The following is a 20,547-nucleotide window of genomic DNA, read 5'->3' on the forward strand; positions in this document are numbered from 1 at the left end:
GTCTGATTGATTTTGGCCTCTTCTAATATTGGACAGTACCAGCAGCTCTACAAATCAGAGCCAGAGAATTAGCCTTGGGGTAGGATGCTGTAGACAGATATCAGATTCCAGCTGTTCTTAAGGTAAAATTTGCAGACATTTCCCTAAGATTTGTGAACTCAGCCTAACTTTTAGAGATACTTTGGATACAGGTCCATGAACACAGTCTGTGGGGTTGGGTCGGACTTTGCCTATATGAGAGAGTGAACCTCCCCCCAGCTTCTGTGTATTTAAATCATGCACTCATTCAGCATCCCATTCTCTTCATGTTGCTGTCTTCAGAATGTGAATTCCAATACCTCGCAAGGAAAACTAGAAGTCTAATAAAGAACATGTTTCGATATTTTTGGTCATAAATATAGAAATGGATTCTCCATGCTCTCAAAGAGAACAACACTGAACTTTGTAGATCAAATTCCCCCACATTCATGCACATGGAACAGTGTTTTACTCCTAGCTTTTGATTTGGTCTGGTTTCTGAACTTGTCTGAGAAGATGAACTTATATGACTGTGCAGAAAAACTTATTTAAAAGGAGGTATCAAATTCAGAGATGTTATGTCTTAGATATTAACATCAGAGATTGGGAAATCCAATGTTATCACCAAACTCCTCATATTGTTCAAGACTGGCACTTTAAGATGTGAAAACAACATTATTCAAAACATCACCTGGTATAAAGGTGCATTCAGAGCAAACAGGACTAACGTATCTAGAGTTGTGAGTGCTGAATATCTGCTTCCAAACTTTGGTTCAAACTGCTGTAAAATAACACTTTAATATTAATGAATATAGGTAATCTTTTGGTCCACATCATGCTTCCTTCACAAGCATAGAGACAGTGCTTTTCATAAGCCACAAAGTCAGCACCAAAATTAGAGAAGTGGTACTAAAAGAGCTCTATGGAAAAGCTAGCACATCCTGAGAACAACCTGTCTTCAAGTAGATTCTGGTTTCTACCACCCATTCTGTTACCCCAGCTCTTAAGGTCTGATGCAGATGACTAAATCTTGCAGATGACGCCCTTTACTGTAGAAGGGTGTCTGGTATGAGGGATACCTCTAAAGGAAATATCTTCTTTTCATCCACCTTAAACCAGGATGCCCACATACGCAGTTTGATTCCTTCCTTCATCTCAGACTTCCTTTAATCTCTATCTCCAGAGTAGCTCTGATCACTGACAGCTCCTTCTTCAGCTTTTTCCCTTCCTGCTTTCATTTTCCTGCTTTGTTGTTGCACCACAGAATTAAATATTGTTTTATTGTGGTACTGTATTATACTATATTTTACTGTATGGGTAATTACAGTAACATACTGATTAAGAACTTCAGACACAGACGAGCATTTCAGTGTACTAAGCATTATATATAAAAATGGCTCTGTCAAAGAGTGCTTACAAGATACAGATGGATCACTAACAGATACTGACAGATAGGGGAATACAAGGATACAGTAAAACCGTATTCGTAAGTATGATAAGCTATTTTCTTGAAAACATAATACAGTGCAAACTGTCACCTTTGGTCAACCTCTGAGAATAAATGAAAGACAAGATTGTGCAGGGCTTTCACTGAAAAGAGATGAGGGAGCCACTGAAGAATTCCAAGAGCCAACTAAAAATGATGAGCCAAGTAAATGCAGCACTTCAGAGGGACAAAAACAGACCAGGGAAGCATTTGTCAAGATCAAAGAAAAGGACTTACTTTTCTTTTCTTACTTTGTAAATATTAAGACAATAAGCACCAACAAAAAAAGCCTGGCTACATGAATGAGTGAGTGAGTGAGTGAATGAGTGAGTGAGTGAGTGAGTGGAAAATGTGTGTTGGAGATATTATACAATGAGAAACTGATAGGCTTGTTGAAGACATTGCTAGAAGGTTAATGATACCTTAGTCATCTGTGACATTGGGCTGATGGGCCTGAGTGACAGATAGGATGCTGGTATTCTTCGCAGCGATTAGAAAGCAGATAAAAAGGGAGGGATTGTGAGGGAAGAATAGCAACGTTATTTCAACCATGTTCTGTCATTGTTCCCTATGCTTAGCTGAAGAGGTCTCACTGTCTCTTACTACTTCACAGTGTATCTTTGACAGTTCATTCAGGCTCTTCCAGTTAATCATTGGCTTTATTCCTTTCACCTGCATTTTTAAGTGGTGGCCCACCTCTCTCACTCCTTTCCCACATTCTCCTCAGGAAATTTTTTAAGGTTCCTGACCTCTCAGCTTCTCTCTCTACTGGCACTTTAAGTCCATCTGCTCTTCTCTCACTGTCTCCTCTCAAAGACTGTAAAAAAATCATTTTTTCATTTATTAACTCAAGTACATATTACAACTGGTTTTAACAAAGTTCCTCCCGTACTTAAACTTGGAAGTACCTTGAGAACTGGTATGTTCGAGACACAGATGTAGGTATGTGATATATACTAATTTCTGCAGCACAATGTAAAAACCCAGAAGAAAATCACCACTTTATTGCTGGTGTCATCCAAAGAATCTATAAATCTGAATTTTATATCTGCAACACATAAGTAAAACCTGGCCTGTATTTCTTTTTAACATACCTTCATTCTAATAATTCCTTACACTAACTGCAAGTGTCTCAAACTTGACAGCTAGTTTAACATTAGACAACAATAGAATATTTCATTTCTGTAAGTTTACTTATCTTGTTAAAATTCATATTTGCTTGTAAAATACCGAGAAAGGCTTTTAATCATTTGCTGTCAAAGTGCCAGGAGGGTTTTTACATCAAGAATTGGTAAACTCAAAAGATCCTTTTTAAATATTAAAAAAATATATGTAAGATATATTTTCATACAGGCTGGAAAAACAATAAAACATATAGCTTTAAAAAGAGAGAGAAGAATGAAAGATAAAGGCCAGGCTTGCAGCCCCATGGGATTTCACTCCATGCAGCGTGTGTGTGAGTGGTGGGTCTGGGGTTAAGCAAAGTAGACAGGAGGATTTTCAGGCTCGAGAAAAGAGAAGAACCTGGAAGGAGGAGCTGCCTGAGATCATCTCCTGCAGGAATCACATCAGAGAGAATGCAAGCAGGATGGAAATGGGAGCTCCCATCTGCTGCCAAGCACGAACGAAGATGAAAAGTCTGTGAAGGACTGGGGAGGAGGCTGAAGGAGGAGGACGAGGAGGAGGAGGGAAAAACAATGCGTTGAAACATAGTCCTCTCTGTTGGCAAAACAATCTTCTCCATAGCATCTTCTCACAGCCCCAGCTGTTTCTTCACTGCTGCTCCGCTGTGATTGTTCTAAAAGCTGTAACGAAAAAGCAGAGAAACCATTTTGTGGTACCTTTATTATTAATAATAATATGCTATCTATTTGTATTTATAGGCCATCCATGCCCAGGAGCCTTTGGTCACATAACAAAATATAACTAAAACACAGCTTAGTTTTAAAAAAGGCAACATGGCCCAATTAATTCCCCAATTAATTAATTTATTCTTCATAGCTTTGAATTTTGGTCTAAGGATTTTATGTAGGACATTAAAAAAAAAAAAAAAAAGAAAAAAGAACAGTACCACTGACAAGACAGGTAATTATTTTATTCAACGATTTTTCTCAATGCAAAGCTATTAATAGCTGGATCACTAGTTGGGGGGCCAAATTCTGCCCTGAGGTAAATCCAGCACCATTTCACTGACTTCAAGGGAATTACTCTTTTACTGTGATCAGAACTGGGCTGTTAAGTTATAAGTGCCCAGTTATTCAGAGAACTCAACTAAATTCTTCTTCTTCCCTTTTTTTTTTTTTTAATTTTCTTCAAATATAGCGGTTAGCTCCAAATCGCAAAACCAAACATGAAGTATGTAATGTGATGTGGGTCTAGCTCCTCCTCTAGGAAAAAGAGTAAAAATAATCTCCCTCCCAGCTCCTTGAGAAGCATCCACAGGCCTCAACTGTGTCCACACGGTTCTGTAAAAACACAGGCAGGGTTTGACAAGACCTAAAATACAGTTCACATTGTTAAAAAACAAATGGTATACGAAAGGTAAGAGCACAAAGGCAAACATGTTCAAATATTTAATGTTTAATGTACAAGGCTGCACGTTTTTTTCCCCTCCTCCCAAACCCAAAGCTTCCAGGACATTTGTCGCAAATACGGCATTAAGTATCACAAGAAAAGGCTGTGTGTGTGCGCTTTGATTAGCCTTTGAATGCTCTGAAGAGGGAAAGGATTCAGGTTTTGGGATGTTGGTGTCCCTATACTGTCAGCCTGGTGATGGCTCCTCATTCCTGTTGAGGGAGGGAAAAGGTGGGGAACGAAAGCTGATCTGCCCCTCCTCTTGATGGGGAATTCACACCCACATGCTTTCACGTGCCTTGGTATGTTTAAATAAGGCCTCATTATTAGGCAGAAATAATATTATCTGTTTGCCATAATTTACTTCCATGTTCTGAACGTGGATCACTGACGAGTACACTGACACTGGCAACCGAATGTCAGACTGAAAGGGAATTTGTGCCTTGTAGATGGTGCTAAACCAACACACATTGGTAGCAACCTTGAGAGAATGGGCATTAATGTTTCTCTATTGCACACAGAAATTTTGTGCCATGATGTATTACCAGGTAGTCCTGCCTTTTCTGTCTTATGAAATGAAACATGTTAGTGGCATATTTTTTCACCTTAGCAGTAACAGAAGATCTTTTTTTCATTGTTAACAGCTTGCTTTCATTCTCTTCCATCCTTCTGCATGCCTTCTTAATACAAGCAGCAAAAATATTCTACAGAACACCCAAATTCAACTTGGAGTATAATACCATACAGAGAGGAAATGTGGTTTAACAACTTGTTAACTTGGGACTAGAAAAAATCCATTTTCCAGCGTTATTTTAGAGTGCTCAGGTGGACTTGAACAAATCCCTCTATCCTTCTCTTTGCCTAAATTCCCCATTTATATAACAGAGTCAATGATTTGTCTTTACTTGTCACTGTAAGGATAAGTACAAAAAGCTCCAAGTGAAACAAAATAAAGTATCTGAGCAGCAAATATTTGCAGAAGAGTAACTTAAATTTCAAGTGCACTTGTTCCTCCATCTCTTCTCATCTCTAAAGTTTTAGAAACAGGAGAGTTAGTAAGTACATCTGTTCCTCTCAGATGTAGAATTAGATGCTACATATAATTTTATTAAAAATGGCAACAAGTAGGTTTAAATCAACACAAAAATGAAGGAAAATGTTTTCTTCTTTGTTTGTTTATTTAAAAACCACTGTAGACACCACTTAGCAAAATTGAACTGCAGAAGAATTTGCCACCACTGATACATTTCCAAACATCTAATTAAAAACATCTTAAACAGTAAAAATGTATTTTTCAATACCAAAAGCCTATAGTAATCACCAAAATGACTCTATTGAAAACAAGAGAAGAGTTCCAAAACCTCATTAGCAAGGAGTCCAGTCACTATTTAACTGTAAAACAGGACAGGAAAATCCATGTTCAGCCCAGGCTGCAACTGTATTTCATTATGGTCCGTAACTGCCTGACTTCAGAGGAGTTATACTTCAGAACATTACTGTGTACTAATATGTAGTCCACCAAAACTGTTTGAAAGGTGGGGAAAAGCCACTCTTGAAGTAAATAATACTGAATAAATACGAAGTGAAAAATCTATTGTGTGAGTAAATGTAGGAATCTCAGATAAATACACAGGGTGTGCCACAGTTACTACACGATGCTTCCAATCCAAATAATACGTTGTGTTGTGTGGGGATTGTGAGACCTGCTAGGATGCATTTGCTGCCAAATATTTTTATGGGAAAGATCATCATGATATCGGTACGTTGCACAGAATTTGTACTGAACTCACTCTGGAATTTGTGTTGCGACATTCTAAAACTTATTTGACAGTTGTGGAATGGAATCTGATGGCCTTGAGCTTTTAAATTTAATTTTTATAATATCCACATAGTGAAATATTTGCTGTACACCCAGTTAAGCTAGTTCCTAAAGCATGAGCAAGTTAATACTGTGATTTTCAAGACGGAATTCTATGCGTTCCAAAATGAGTCTATGCATGTGCTACACAATTGTTTTGCAAATGATGCTGTAAATATACACTAAAATTGAAGAAAATAATATTTTACTACCCCAGAGACTAATGAATACACTATTTTTGTGGTTGTTTCACTGTTTACTGAAGCACAGGTAAATGCCCCAACTTGTTACTAAGGTGTTTGTAAGCAATTAGTTGGGGGTCTCGAATAAAAAGCTTTAGTATCACAATCCAGACTTTTTTCATTTCCATTAACATTCCCTTCAGTTGCTCGTTGTGAAGAATTCAGCCTAAGAAAAGATACAAGTCTGGGCTGCCTGCCAAGAGTTTTGGGTTCTTAACAGATTTTTTTTCCCAATTGGGTTCACTCACTTCCTGTTTGAGATGTTCACTTTTGTCTGTATTTCCTGAAACAAGTCACTTACATGCCTAACTCCTATACATCTTGAGCGCTTAAACAAAAGAGGCATGTTGGTAGTGTTATCACCAATTGTTATCAGCCATACTCAAATACAAAGGCAAACACTTTAAAATCATTTTAAATCAATCTAAATGCCGTTCTCAATATACTAACTTGTTACTGCAGTTGCTTGTGAATCACTGCCTAGCCTCACACCTCATCAGTGAACAAAGCAATTTGAGACATCAGTAAACCACATATCTAATGGACTGGCTTCTTATTTTGATGGATCTCCCAGTAACATGGATCAACTGAGGCCCTCCTGTCTGACTGGTCACCTCCTACACCACAGGTGGTCAGACAGGTGGGCTGTGGCAAACATGGTCATGGTAGGTACCACTGACCTCATGCTTGGAGTTCAGTGCTCGTAAGGTCCACACATAAGACAAGTGTGGTGTAATTTAGAACTTGCATGCATTCAAAGTTGGTCACTGGAAAACATATTCAGAACTGATCTTGGCATTTTTTTGTTCTTGACTGAACTCAGCTTCATTTTTTTTGTAGGACCTAAAAACTTTGCACATCTTTCCAAAAACATTTTTTCAGTACAATCTTAGAAAGCAGAAGTTGGAACCAGTACTCTGTATCATCAGTGACAAATATGAAAGATTTGGTTTCCTAATGACAGCTGCAAATGATGCCTTTTTGATTCCTCAGAGCATCCCTTTCTTTGGCTACTGCTCAGAAAGGCTGTGGTCTTCTGTGCTTTCTGTGCCACATCTGCCACAGCTTTGTGTGGATGATCTATATTTTAAGACATCAAAGATTTCTCTGGCCATGTATGTTTAGGCACCTGAGTAAGTATCATAATGTCATCTGTAGGAGAGACCTGAGCTTTCTGTACGTGAATTACTATAGTGGGAGAGTATCTAAACATATGGACACCAACTTGTGGTAGGGGTATTCATCAACTTTGTGTGCACTGCAAAGTTCATCTGTGTTTATGAATTTGAACACCTGGTGGATTTTCTTTTCCCAATAAACTATTGTAAGGACAAGACCCAGAAGTCAAAAGGAGTAGCAGTTACAAAAACTGAGCTGTGAATGCAGATATCTGTCTATAAATCTTTACTTCTACTTTGGAAAATCATGATGAAAGTATTTTAAAACCGTTGAATATTTAACTTTAGGGAAAACATAGTAAGAATATCATGCAAATTTTCTGGATCAAATAGTAAGCTGTGTTCCCCTAAATGTACTATCTAATGTATTACCCAATAAACCAGGAACTAGGCAAAGTTCACAATGAAGGTGACTTCTCTTGAGAGTGAAATATATTGTCAATGCAAACATGTGGATTTAGAACCTGAAGAACAAGTTTTCATTTCTTTCATTTGTGAATAACAACAAAAGAACTAGTTCATCTTTAATTTTTGAAAGATGAAAAACAAACTATGACAACCACTCATGGTACATAAATAGAACATCAATGATAAATTATAAAACAGATAATTTTCCTTAGTGAATAATGAACAACAAACACTGAAAAATTAACCATTTCATTTTATGTTGATAGAAAACTTAAGACCATACCAAATTAAGTTTCCTTGTTTGAATGGCAGAAAAGGAATGATAGTTTCAGCCTTCAAAATAATAATGAGTTCTGGATTAATTTGCGTGTACTTCACTGGTGAAATTCAAGAAACGTATATCAGATTGAATATTCTCGTGATTTTTCTGAACTAATTGGGCTGGGAGTTTGTCAGCTTCTAGAGATGTTAGCTGTACTCTTGTAAAAGCATAAGTTTATTAGGGAATTCAAACATGCATTGCAGCATTTAGTTTGGAGCTCGAAGAATACTTTGATATGAAGAAAGAGCTGGGGAAACTAAGGGAATATATCACTAGGAATATGTGTATGTGTCAATGTGTGTATACCGCACATGTTTTCATGTTTGGGGCACATGTGCCAACTATGTTTAAGGCATTTGCACCTATTTTCCTGCGCAGGCCTGCAGGTTATGTTTCGGTTAAACAGCAGTCAACACACTGCTTCTCAGCAGCACGATTTTAGCCTGTGAAGCCTGTCTCAGTTTTCTCTCTTTACACAGTGAGATGGTGCTGTAAGCAATATAACCTGATGATATGTGGCCTACATTTAGAAAGCGTATATCCATATCCATTCCAAGACAAAGCTTTGCTCAGTGAAGGAGACAATTTCCATAATACATACATACATATACATGAACAATGTATTTCTGCACTTAATTTACTGCTTCTGCACATTCCTCTTTAGGAGTGTTTGAAGAAAAAGGACCCGAACGCCTCTCCCACTCTCACAGAGGATGGTAGTTTCAGAAGAGGAAGCAGAGGGACACAAATTTTTCTGTGACCTGGTGGACAGTTCGCTGCCATTTTTTGGCCAAAAGCTCCTTCTACATTTCCCACTGAGGCTTCTGACTTCCACTGCAATGTCCCAGTACCTGAGCCTATCTGGAAGCTGTGGGATCTTGGAGTTTCATAAATATTTTGTGTTTCCTAAAGCCTTGCAGACATCGCAAAGCTTTTTCAACCAATATTAGGGGGTCTGCTAAAACCTCATTGATCACTGACAAAGTGCCCTATAATCTTCAGCAGAAGGACTGAAGTAATATTGTAAAATTCTTTATTTTTTCATCTTTCCTCTTCACTTCCTTTTTTGTCAAAAATGGCATGTAGTTTTTGCGATTTTTATCAGATGCCAACTAAAAAAATGAACAAAAGATAAACACATTTCTCCATTTTGTTTTAGAGCTGGCCACTTCATTATTTATAAACTTTATCTGTGAATAAAACCATTAATGTTACCTTGTACTAAGTGTCCTACATCCTTGCAGTTCTATCTTAAATAAAGCAGACCTTGAAAACCCAGGGGCATTTAAATACCCATACTTTGAGTGCAGGCTGTACTGAAATGTAGCTTTCAATGATACCTAGTTTTCCAGCTCCATCTTTTTTTCTGAAAAGAATTCAGCTGCCCGGTACCTATCCCAACGCTGGCAGTCTTGTGTCATTTCTCTCCCTCCAGACCAGATCTTGAAGCCAGCAAAGGTCTTACAATCATCGAAATGGATCAGTTTCGGTTTTGTCTGCAATGGAAACTCATGCAATGGTGGTTCCCGCTGAGGTCAAGAGCCTTGGTTACATCATTAACATTATCCTCCTGGTGCAGTTTGGATGCGGATCCCCCGAATTTCCCCACTTACCGTGCTTGGGTCCATTTGCACCATGGTGTGATGTGAACAAGGCTGATTCCTTCCAGTCCAAAGGAGAAAATCCTGAATCCTGTAAAGCTCCCAGCAAAACCAGCTCTGACCTACTTATCAGCTCCTGCTGTGCCAAACTACTGGCTAAAACAGACATAGTCAAAGAGAGTTTTGACATGTTTCATCTGATGACAGTCTTGTATCTGTGAAACCAAACAAATGGTCATTTTAAGAAATTAGAACAGATTTTGAAATTAACAGATTAGTTGTATGAAAGACATTTCCTTTGGAGCTCTTAAAAAAGACAGAACTGCTTGAAAACACGGATGACGTTTTGAGGAGGCCACTGATTTCTACAGTACATAAATTGGAAATCTCCTCACTTATTCACCTTCTTTAGGAATCACACAAGTTAATTTTGCGTATATACATGAGCCCTTCTAAATGATAGGGGAAAATTTCACTTGCTCCGTATCTTAGTATATTCCTGTTAATATGTATTTGTTTCTTTCCTTCATCAGGCTGCCTTAGGCTTACTACCATGAAGAGCTGTGCCCTAGCACATATGCAGAGTCACCCACATGTATCTCTCTGTAGTGGCTGTTGCTTTTTTCGCGCTGACTTGTAGCATTCATCCATTCACAGCACTGAAAATGCAGTGCTTTAAAGATCCTCAGAGTGGAGCTCAACCACAGCCTACCAGAAACACAGGATCAGACACTGGCACCTTGGTGCAAGGTCACTCCAATTCCCTCTGTTTTTCTGTTTTATCCCAATGGGAATTCAACGATACAATCTTGAGTGGAGTCTTCAGACTATACCATTAGCTTATTGAGTAACTGCACCTGCTTTTAAATTTTAATGATGCATTTTTAATATGATAAATGTATTATACTTCAATGGTTTTATATGCAGGTCGAATAAACCATGAGTTTTGTTACTCCTCAAATATTACTTTCCAAAGAACAGTCTTAAAATTGTATGGGTTACGTAGTTGCACATGTGCCTGGTAGTCTGAAAATTACTGAGGTTCTGTACCAGTGAACACAAGCTACTTTTAACTGCAAATGGGAAGTTAAGGGCTTTTTCGTAACTTGAGAGCAATATTACCTAGAATAAGGCTTATAAAGTATTTAGCCTGTGTGGCCACTGTGGGAGGAAGAGGAGGTTTTTTCCTGATGGTTGGTTACAGCAGGATTTATTCAAAAAAATTTCCAACATTTTGTTTGAACTGAGTTGCCGGAATATGTTTGTGGTGCACATAAGGTTTTCTTGTACTAGCCAGATGCTGAAGGAAGAGTTTGAAAATTATCATAAATAATAATTACTGATTTTTCAGAGAGAAACAGGCGGCTACAATGAATAATAAGAATTCTGCGGTTTAATGTAGCCAGGAAGCATTTTTGATCACCAAAATACTGAGATGTAAGATACAAATACAGAGTTTTGCTCAGGAAATCCACATTTACTTAAAAAAAAGGTTTGCATACTATTAGTTTTATTTACCTATTTGAAGTGAAGCATATTTGACTTAGGAAACATTCCCAAATAATTGTTACTGGATGGCTTGTTTATTTACTACAGAATAAACACACTTTAGCACAACTTTCTCTACCCTACCTTGTCAGATTCATTAGTGCTGACCTAAAATACTTCTGCATGGTTCAAATTAGTTGTTTGGACATTTTGCTGATTCTCAATTGTTGATCCTCTTTTAAGACTTTTAATAAATGTGCCATAGGGATGAAAGTGCTCACTTCTGGACACTTATCTTCAACCAATTAAACTGAGACCAGAAGCTCAATCTTGTTTTAGTGTAATGAGTTCCAGTTGTTGTGTTTTGGTGTGTTTTAATAAGATTAATTATCCTTTGCCTAGGCTAATTCTTTCCTTCATTCCAGTGGCTAACAAAGAATGGACAGTCACTGAACTACCTGAGCAAGAGATAATATCTAGTGTAGGAATATTATCCAGCTGGCAAAGAACTAACGTTACTGGTTTACACCAGCCTCCAGGCAGAAATGGAGTCAAACATCTGTCACATTGCAGCAATTTTCATCTGGCTAATGGGCTGTTGGCTCTATATGCCAACTAGTGTAACCACAGATTACTTTAAAGTATTTCAGACCACTGCAAGATGATTTTCAGAATAAAAGGGTCTCAACCAGGTCTTAGTTGTTGCCCTTCCACTATTCTCCATCAGTAATGGATGCGCCGGAAAATACTTCAACCTTGGTAGCATTCCCTTCCCTTCTGCCTTCTCATAGAATAGATGTAAGACCCCTACCAGAAAATATCCGAATTCACTAATGTCTCCAGTGGTTGAGCATTTGGCAGATGTTGCATTTAACTTCTCTTTAAAGCCTACAAGATTAATCATCTCCTGAGTCAAAGCACAAAAGTAACTACAAATGCAGCCCATTTGGTTACCATCAGGCTTTTCATAAGAATAAGGTCAGATACATCCTTCTTGAAGGATGGTTGATAAGAAAATTGCACTCTGTGACACTGATTCACTCCAGGACCTTGGTCATAACGAATCCCTCATTTCTCTGCCCATAAATGATGCTTTCTTATTTAGGCTTAGGGGGCTAACCCTAATTATTTGAGCTGTACACACAAATCCCACCAAAAATTGTAAATTTGTCTAAGTTGTAGCTCAATTTTGTAGCTCACAGCATGAGCAATTTGTGATAGCAGCTGATGCAATGTGTCTGTGATATTGGATTAATTCCCTTCATAAAATGTTCACAGAAATTGTGAACTTGAAGATGGATATAGATGAGAAGCGTAGGCCTGGTTTTTTTCCTGTTTTTGTTCCTGAGAGTTATTTGGTGAAATTTTTCATTAGGAAAACTGAAAGCAGATTTCACAAACCACTATTTGCAGTTCAAGCCACCTCCTTGCAGGGTTGGAATAAATTGATCTGGGGCAAGGGAATCTGTAAAATTAACACAAAATGCCTTCCTTCAAAAGTCTGGATGTGCTATATGTCTGTTTTCCTCCGGCAGCCTTTATATTTTCGCACTACTAATGAATGAGTGCTTAATTGCCACAGTGAAGCTGTCTGGGGTTACTTCCCAGCAGAGTCTCTTGCCAAGGCCAGCTGGAATTCTGCTTGTGTTCTGCAATTGATTAATGGAGGTTACTAGTGTTAAACATAAATAAATAAGAGCCCCCCACACCAAAAAGTATGGAGTTCAAGAAATGCGTAGTGCTCCCTTGAAGTCAATTTTCTTAAATTAGAAAAGTTGACAGTGAATAAATACAATATCGCCTCATCTATCCATAGGAAATAACCAGCTGAGATCAACCTAACTGGTCACTGAGTGCCACCACTTTCACACAGAAAAGCAATTGAAATAGCTTTTCTCTGACATTAAGAAATCGGACTGGTTTTTTTCCACCAGACAATCTTGAAGTGATGCTTTAGAGTAATACAGATATCTGGGCTCTTTCCTATTTCACAGAAACAAGAACTGTTCAGACTGATTTCTCCCTATAGGTATTTTTTTGGTCTTAAATATTTAAAGCTTGAAAATTCATTTGATGTGGCTACAAGACACTTACATAAAACACATTACATATCTCAATTCTCCACTACATTCAGCTCCATTATTTCTCTTGCATTATATAAGCCCTGGAAAACCTTGGCCTTTGTGTGATAGTCATCTGCTTACTTAGATTCTCTGTTAGAAGTTCAGTAGAAAAATGTGAAGTTTTTGTTTTAAAATTAGTCAGACCCTTTAAAGGTTTTCTACATCAAGGAAGGGATGAATAGACAGTGCTCTGAAAAGTATCTTCTGTATGTGGACTAGAGGTTCACATCATGTCTGTGGCGATTTTAAAGATAACATCTACATATGAGATGTACTGATTAAGTTGTTGGTAGTTTTCAGTATAAATATATGGCTGAATAGAGAGGATATGAGGTACCAACATGAGTGCTAATTTATCCTTGTCCTGCAGAAGTAAACTGCAAAAGTACCTACCCGTAAACTTTAAGTTATGTTAGTACAACACCAATGCTTCTACCAACCGAAATTCTCTGCCAAGAGATATAAACTATAACAAGTATCAATGGAGTGGATGTGCCCACTGATTGTGAGGCAAAGTGAATGAAAGGAAAAGCTTTGATTTCCAAACCCAGAAGTTGCCTGAATGTTTGAATGTGGCTGTTCTGGCAACTATTTCTCAATCCTGTTTTCTGCAAGGCAAGTAGTGTCCTATAGTTCTCCCTATTATAAGCAGAAAGACTTTTTTTTTTTCCCCCAAAAAATGGAAAATGGTGGTTCATCCTGCAAGCTGCTACTTACCTGTGTAGATACTTAACAGCTGGGATTTACAGAAATAGGCCTAAAACTGTTGTCCTTGGTTTCCTGGTTTGCCAGTTGGTTAGTCTATTTTTACATTTTATCTCAAAAAAAAAAAAATTCTGAATATCGTGACAGCATTCCAGGTGAGAGGGGGACCCTCGGGAGTCCTGGTCTTTCTACACCACAGAGCATTCAAACTGTGGGATGGACACTGGGGGGATGCATCTGTGTTTCTGAAAAAGAAAGGTCAGGAGGCATCCCTTGCCAAATAGCACAGGTTGCCTGAAATGCACACTGCTAGCTCTGTCTTAAACAGACTTGTGTGCCTACACTGAATAGCACGTGTCTGTGTGTGTGTCTCAGTTCAAAGGATCTAAAATAATGTTAAATCTTTGTTATGGCTCTCTACAGCAGTATTTGAATTTAAAATTTAAAAAAAAACCCAAAACAACAAAGGGTGTTTGAAATGAGATCATGTATCATCTTTCAAGGGGCAAGGCCTATTGGGATGGTGCTGGAGGACTACGTAAGATGGAGACATCTGCACCTGACACGGATCTGCCCATTCCACCTTTCAGGAGTGGTCACTGTTGAACTGTCCCCAGACAGTACTCAGGCTTTGCCTGCAGGAGCTAGTGAATATATGCAGAGAATAAGACAGGGAGGAGCTAACAGTAAAATCAAGTGGTTGGGAGTGGTCTTACATTCAAACTATTTTCCTTCTCCTCATCTTTTATTTTGAAATGTAAATATTCCCTTCCATTCTGTGACTCTGAGGAAGCCAAATATTGCAGCCCGTGAACTGTGTGCTCCATGGCTTTGAGGTCAATCCGTGGACACAGGTGCAAAGGCTGTAAGACAAATTATTTCTGGAAACAGGATGTGCTGATGGCTCTGCAGCAATATTTTTATCAGAATTTCTCATTTGTATGGAATTTGGAAAATCTGGAGATTTGGTGTTCTTTAAATTGAAATTTTTAAAAGTTCTCTTGAAGTGGAAACTCTGCCAAAAAATCTTAAAAGTATTGGGGAGATTTCCCATCTTTCCACATGTATTAAGAGACTGTAGTTTTAGAACATCAATCTAAAAACGTAGGAATATAGGGTTCAATCTTTTAAATCATATTTATGCCAAGTAATTATACAAATGACCACATTGACTCAATGGCTTGCTTGTGGGACAGAGGTTGCCGGGTTGCATTGTTGCTTTACATACACATTTACTTTTAAACACTTGTCTTTTCCAGAAAGAGTAAGGTTTTAAGCAATCATGTTAACCACCGTTTTATTACATTCCCCCCAAAATATTTACAAGTGGTATTTTTATGAGCCTCATGCCTGCTTATATGGTTATGATCCAATTTCACTGTAATTTAAACTGGGATAAAAAATGAATAGTGTCAGATGAGATTACTTGATGTGTAAATGAAAGAAAATTTAGATGTTTAAACCATTAGGTACTTAAAAAAAATAATCTGACTTCTTTTTTACAGTTTTGATGCTTCTGGTGGGATTCTTCTTCACACGTTTGATAGTAGCCTCAGCTATAGGTACCATGAAAGGGAAAGGATACGTATCTCTGGAGAGAGCAATTCTGGCCCAAGATAGGTGTCTACTACAGGTTGAATGAATTATCCTCTTCAGAGGCTAATGAAGAGATAGGTAGTTCTGAACTTTTGCTCTGGGAAAGGCAAATAAAACCCCCAAGACTATTGCCAGCAGAATTGCTGACAGGAAGTTTCATACTGCTTTTGGAAATTGTGTGAGATCCACAAGCTGAAAAAAGTTGAAAATTGTAAATGGAGCCTGGATGACACAGTAAGACTGAATGCCTGCATTTGAAGTTGTGAATATAATGGGAAATACCGATTTATACCCAATTGTTGTACCTTGTTGTTTCTCTATGAAAAATTAAGGATGGGCTTTTGGGAAAAGTAAAGTATTGAGAATCCATTGTAAGCTTTTTGCTGAAAATAAATGGGATATTGGGGAGATCTTCACTTGTTATACTACTAAGTGGTCTATAAGTCATTTAGGTCTTACTGGGACTTCTGCCAGTACAATACATCATTCTTTTTAATTAAAATACTAGTACTACCCAAAAGCACTAAAACCCATCAAAAATTTCAAAAAATCTTTTCCTTGTTAATGTGAAATGTTACTTTGACTGAAGCAGGGCCATGATTTTGTCCATGGTATGAACCCAACAAGAAAAGATGTTTCATAAGGCATTACCATATATATGTGGATTTATACATACAAATATACGATTTTTTTAAGAGGATTTAGAAAATTATGTTATATTTAAGCACAGATTCTTTCATTTTTGTAACTGAGTTATACAATGTTTCTTTCCATAAGCTCACTCTTTGGACAAATAATTTATAAAGCACTGTGTCTGAGCAACTGTTTTCTGATTAGTTTGTTCAGACACAACCATTTTCATAGCTGCCACTGTGCGTTGAGTTTCTTATATTTACTTTGGACAGCAAACTGCCAACTACCTGCAAACGCTAGCAACTTCATACAATTTGTTTTGGCAAAAGGTCACCATGCAGAAAATTTTCTGTAAGATGTGGCAAGTCAGATTTCATACATACTATCCTCACTGGAACTAAAGCTCGAGTTTGCTGATTCTATAATACGTGTCAAAGCCAGTGCAGCAGAAACAGATATGCTAGTCAGGTTGCTCTATTCTTTCACTATTAAAGTCTACTGCACTGTTTAATTTCTGATCTTGTTAAAGTCCTGTGTAGCTCCTACGGTTAAATTAGGTCTGATCATAGGAAGGGAACATTAAGTTGGATTTTAATCTCAGTTGCATTCAGAGCAATTCCATCAACTAAAGTCAATATATTTACTTTTATGTAAATGAGTTCAGGTTCAGACTCTTACTGTTCGTTTTATTTTGGAAGGGAAATTTAGCAGTTCACATCGACAGCCAATAACCCTTCTTTTATCTGTACATCACCGCAGAAGCAGGTGTTGTGTTCTGTTCTCCTGTGTTCTTATGGCAGCGTATTTTTCAAGATATCATATTATCCTGTTTCCTACAGATTCTACTGGTTTTTCTTATCAAAAGCCTTATAGATAACACGTTTATGTCCAGCTCGAGGTAAATCAGATTAAAGAGATGAATGCCTTGAACCGCATCTAAAAGCATCCAGATGCTGATACTGACAACTTCTAATTCTCTTGTTCTTCCTTTAAGCTTCATTCCCCAATACCTTTGCTTTGTTCCCCATTACCTTTACCAGCAATGACTTTTTGAGTCAGAGCTCTGGATGGACCAAAATGCTGTACCCACAGAAAAAATGCAAAAATGCGTTTAGCAGTCTTGCCCTCAATGTAACAGTCTTGCCTACTGACTTAAGTGTGGATCAAAGGTAGATTTTAGACATTTCAGTGAGTGCGTTGCTGTGCACAGAGTCAGAAAAAGACACCAGGAACCATATGCGAGTGCAAAATACCCTATAATCCATGGGACAGAACCTCCCTAGCACCATGAAAAATGATGTTAGTTGACAACAAAATATGAACAACTTATACCCAAGAGCAGTAAGTTCTTGACATTTGCTGGTTCACAAGGAGTCGAAGCATTCTCCATATGCACATATTTTAAGGAAATGCATTGATTAGGTCATTATTCTGACACTGGTGTTGCAGACATTTATAATCACCAGTAGCTTAATGTATGTTTAAGTGGCACACTGCTATTAATAAGAGCATTCACAAACACGCTTTTTTATGTATGTCTCTCTGTATTTCAGTTACTGAACCGTGTGCAACACCAAAGAAAAGCTTACACTTGAAGGCAGAGAACATTCCCTCCCACAGCAGCCTCAGATCTCCTGGTTAGGGCTCTTTCTGGGAAAGTATGTGATACAACTTCGAACTAAGCTTCTTAAATGTTAATCAAGTTACCCTTTTGATTTTGTATAACGAGCTCACACACCTACGCCCATTCATAGACGCTTGTTCCTACTCCCCATCAGAATTTCTCTCCCCTCAAACAAAGCCAGGAGACTCAGCATTTCGTGCAACTGTGGCAACAAAAAGCTGTTGAAGGAGTTACGGGACAGGGAAAAGAATTACGTGGAAGAGGAAGGAGGAGGGCTCCTGAGGTGCTTTGGCTGATGATAAAATAAATGTCTCCATAAGTAGCAGACCCACCCCAGGACATTTTGCCACTCCTTTAGCTTCTTGTTGCTTTCCTCGTCCAGTCAGACTTTAATCTGCTACTTAGGCCAAGGGATGAACTGTTTGTGTGGCAGTTCTCTAACTAAGAAAGAAATCCTTTAGGGAGAAGGTGAAAGGAACATATTTTTCTTGATTTGTTTGAAATCGATCGCCCGTTGTGCTTACAAGGCAAAATAAAAATCCTAGCATCATTATTCTGAACCTCCTCAAACTGTAGTGGTGACTGAGTTAAGAATCGCCTCCCTGGTGATCATCCAGCCACTGGGCTATAAGATGAAGTGAAACTTGCTACCTGTTGTTTCCAGAAAGAAAATTGTGAGCTGTCTTCACTTCCTTGAAAGTAAGGACAGAGACACTGATTTTTCTGAAGCAAGTTATGACTGTGTATTCCCAGTGAACGTAAATGCTTTTCGGGAGGTCTGTATGATGCACTTACTCCCCAGTAGTCACACTGATAGCCATTATTTTGAGTTAGAATTCAAAGACCTGACTGTTAAGAATAAATGACTTGCTCACGGATGATCACTGCTAGAAAAATAAGAATGCAGGTTGTTTTCCTTGTCTGTTCCTCTAGTCACTACATACTAGAGTGAAATATCAAAGCAAGCATTAGAAGCTAAATCCCATTAGTCCTGGGAATTATGGCTGTGCTGTAAGAGCAATAGAGACAAAACAAATGCAGACTTTCGTGAAAGTCTAGGGTGAAGGTTGTATTCCTGCCTGATCACATCATTTTTTTTCTTCCATTTTTTCTTACTTTGTCTCTCCACGTCCTTCAGAGGAACATGTTTTATTGGCTAAGTGTTAGGAGTCAGAACAGTATGTCCAGCTTTCTTGTGGTCTTGCTCTTTAGGGAAGCCACTTACAGTTTTCCACGTGCCACTCGTAAGATGGGTTACTAGTATTTATTTATAGCAACAGATAGAGCTAAGCTAAGCTGAAAAGTGTTTGCTATTCTTGACTAAAAGGTGCTGCACAAAATGCAAATTATTATTCTTTCTCTTTTCTTCATCATGACACCTCTTGGCTCCAATTTTACCATAGTATGCTCTTCTGTCTCTCCTTACAATTCTGTTATATTGTTCTCCTTGCTCCATTCGATCACCTCATCTTTCCTTTCACATCAAGGAGCCTTTCTCAGTAATAGTTCTGGCATTTGGGTGTAAGGAGCATGCCCCACCAGAAACATAATAATATAAAATGTGGTTATCTTCTGTTCAGCTCTGGATGTCATCTGCAATAGTTCAATAGAATATTCAGTAAAATAACTGATGATGGGCCTGATTCCTTTCACTCATGTCACACTTATCCCTGTGTAACTCCATTGCCTCAAGCAGCATTCAGCTGATTTTAAATAAGTGGTAGTGAAATAAATATAGCTGAGATTTTTTTAAGCGTACATAGTAGGTCAAGTGCATACCACGTTAGTGGGCTGCACATTTTCATCGTTACCTGCCAAACAGTGAGGTCTCTCTGGACCTCTGCATCCTTCAAAGGCCTAGATAAGGCACATAAGCACTAAAGATAAAGCCTACAGTGCAGGTATTGGTTTTTCAAAATTAGGCAAAGAGAATTTGCCAGTTTCAGAGAATACTGTAAGATCCTACCTCCTGGCAAAGCATTTCTGTTTTAACAAATATGGGTGCTTCTAAAACAATATATTTCCTGTAACTTCTTTCCCTATGGAACAGCTTAGAATTACAGAGGAGCAAGAAAATTCCTGGTGTTAATTCGCAATTTTCATGATATAAAGACATTAACTTGAGCATGAATAGTGAGCCAGATAGGATGATTCTTGCTAGGTTTGCATCAAATTATTTCCAGCAACATTCGCTATTTACGTAACACTAGTATAATATTTGTAAATGCTTTGTCAAACTAAATTTGTCACTGTGACCTCAGTGAAATCACTTTTTTTTCTATCTAAGGAAGTTTGCTAAAGGCTTTCTAATAATTCTTTGATACAGAAGTAAAGAGCTATAAAAATATTAATTATTGAAAAGCACCATAAGGCAACCTAAGAATTTAGAATTTAACTAATTTCTTTAATCAAAATATTCAAAACCACCTTCTGTTTTTTACTGAAAGACTCCTCCTTGAAACAGTAATAATCAATGTGGATTTGGGCTCGAGAGGTCACACTTGACTAACTTACAGAATTTTTTTAAGATATTACTGCCATGACAGATAAGAGAAATTCAATGCGTGTGCTATACTTAGATTTTTAAAAAGGTAGCTGACAAGTTTCTATACCAGAGATAAATTGCCTAGGTAAAGTCATGGAACAGGAAGAATAATAGGGTAATGGACAAAACACTGGTACAATAGCAGA

Source organism: Caloenas nicobarica, chromosome 1 (assembly GCF_036013445.1).
Source record: "Caloenas nicobarica isolate bCalNic1 chromosome 1, bCalNic1.hap1, whole genome shotgun sequence".
NCBI classification, from domain to species: Eukaryota; Metazoa; Chordata; class Aves; order Columbiformes; family Columbidae; genus Caloenas; species Caloenas nicobarica.